We start from the raw sequence: 2,500 nt of genomic DNA, 5'->3' as shown, positions 1-2,500 counted from the left end.
ATGATACAATAATGCTATGTGGAACACAACGTCTTGGTTGGATGTGGACTGTATTGATGTAAAGAAACAATTGTTGTATTTTACTTCTTGTATTGATGTTCTTCGATAAAACACTTCGATAAAACTCACTTCGATAAACTGTCTTGATAATTCTGACTGATTGACTTCCATAATCTGACTGAATTACATTTCAATTTACATGTCTCTTATATTGTAAAATGAACCGGTGTAAAACTGTTCTGGAATGTTCTAGATGCTTCTTTTTGATGCTTCTTGAAGCTTCTGGATGCGTCTAGATGCTTTTGGATGTTTCTGGATATTTCTGGATGCTACTGGATGCTTCCAGATGCTTCTTCTGGAAACTTCTGGAAGCTTCTGCAAACTTCTTGATACTTCCGTTAGTTATTAGAAAACTTCCGTGACTTTGACACGGACCAGACTTAAGAAAATGAAACAAACCAAAAAAGTTGCACTTGTTTTGTCCGCTGCAAATTGGCACTTGTCAACGAAATTCTGCCTGTGTGCTGTCACCTGTCAGCTGATTGCTCATGTCATGGCATGCTATGACTCCATACTCCTGAACTGTTTGCTGTGGTAGTATAGTTCGTTTCATTTTTAAGACATGTAAAATTAGGAACACTTTTTAGCATTGTTTGATGTCGGTTGCAAATGTTTTGTCCAATACTGTATATATAAAGTGGTAAACAGATTCTATCTATTGACCAGCTTTGCACTCCTTCTTCATCTATTAGGCTGAGTTATATGTATTTTTAATACATTGTTTCCAGTTTAGGATGTTGAATGCTAGATTTTCGTGACTCAATGAATGAGTTTAGCTTGTGTCTTTGTTTTTATGATTACGCAACATATTTTATTATCTCCTAATGAGGGAACAGCTCTTAAACTCAGATTTATGGTTCTGAGACTGGCTGATAGACAGGATTTCCTAACTATGTGGTAGCTCTCAGAGAATGTTGGAATTCTGTACATGCATTGATTGAGAGTTTGGGTTTGGACAGTATCTCCAAAAAAAAGGATTTTGAAACAAACAAAAAATTTGTAGGAAGAAAAAATTGTTGTTTTTTTTCTTTTTGTTTTATCACTTTCATCTTTGCCTGAACAAGTGTTTAGAAAAGTTTAAAAAAATGTAAACGAAATATATTCTTTGTCAACTTAAATCTGCATTTGTATATGTCAAAATGACATCCTCATTGGCATTTTAAATGCATATATGTACATATATATACATATATGTATATGTACATATATGTACATATATGTATATGTACATATATATACATATATGTATATGTATATGTATATATATATTCATATATATATATATATATATATATATATATTTATACATATAGTTCTCTAGATTGTTGCATTTGGGAAGCACGGAAAGAAAACAAAGATTCTTACGCCATCATATACGTCACTTTTAATTACTTTTGACTTTCGTCCAACCATGGAAGTATAAACGGATGGAAGTTCATCACATTGAAACTTAGCGAAACTCTGCATGTAACCTTTTGTTCATTAAACAAAAGAAAAATACATCGAGACTGTACTTTAACGTACGTAAATTGTCTATTGACCCAATGGAACAAGTAAAAGACCATATTTGTTTAATTTGACTCACGGCTATTTATCTTTGCATTGGGATCGATTTCAAGGCAAAGATTTTATATTATACAGAGTTTAATATAAATAGTATTTGAAATGGCAACTGAAGGTGTTCTATCTATTATTGATATTGAGGATTTTGAAGAAAAAGATTTTTCATTTTTGCTTGAAGGAATAGAAGATGAAATTGAAGTTATAATAGATGATGAAGAAATTGATTTCAGTATAAATGAAGGTAAGTTATGGGTTTAATAATGGGTATATAATTATAATTGTAATATAATTATAGTTTTTTAAAATTTCAAACATATTTTATCTTACTTACACTACAGTTTAGTTTTTATTTTTTATTTAATTTAAACATTTTGATTATCTTTCTAAAAAACTTTCGAAAATATAAAGCTTTGTAAAGTTACATCGCATTATATTTAGAGGATATCTATTTACCATCTATTGTTGAGTTAAGCAGTGAAGATGATGAACTTTTAAACTCCTCCAATATTATTCAAATAACAAGAACTGTTGTAACTACATTATATATATGTCCTTATTGCACAAAACCTTACAAGAAAATTTCATATTATGAAAAACATGTTGAAATGTGCAAGGAGCATGCTTGTATGCTGAAAAAGGTTACTATTTAATGTTATCTTTTAAAATTTTATTTCATTTTTTCAAAAAAAAATTTGTATTTAATTATGAAAGCTATATACAAAAAACATTTACAACTGATACAAATCTTTCAAATATTCACTTTGATTCATTTAAATAAGTATACTTGTATATAATAATTTAAAAAAATGCTTGTAAGAATTTTTAAATTTATATTTTTAATAAAATAGTTTATTATGCAATAATAAACAATTTTATT

This window comes from Hydra vulgaris, chromosome 01 (assembly GCF_038396675.1).
Source record: "Hydra vulgaris chromosome 01, alternate assembly HydraT2T_AEP".
Classification (NCBI taxonomy): domain Eukaryota; kingdom Metazoa; phylum Cnidaria; class Hydrozoa; order Anthoathecata; family Hydridae; genus Hydra; species Hydra vulgaris.
Note: the sequence above shows the minus strand (reverse complement) of the source record.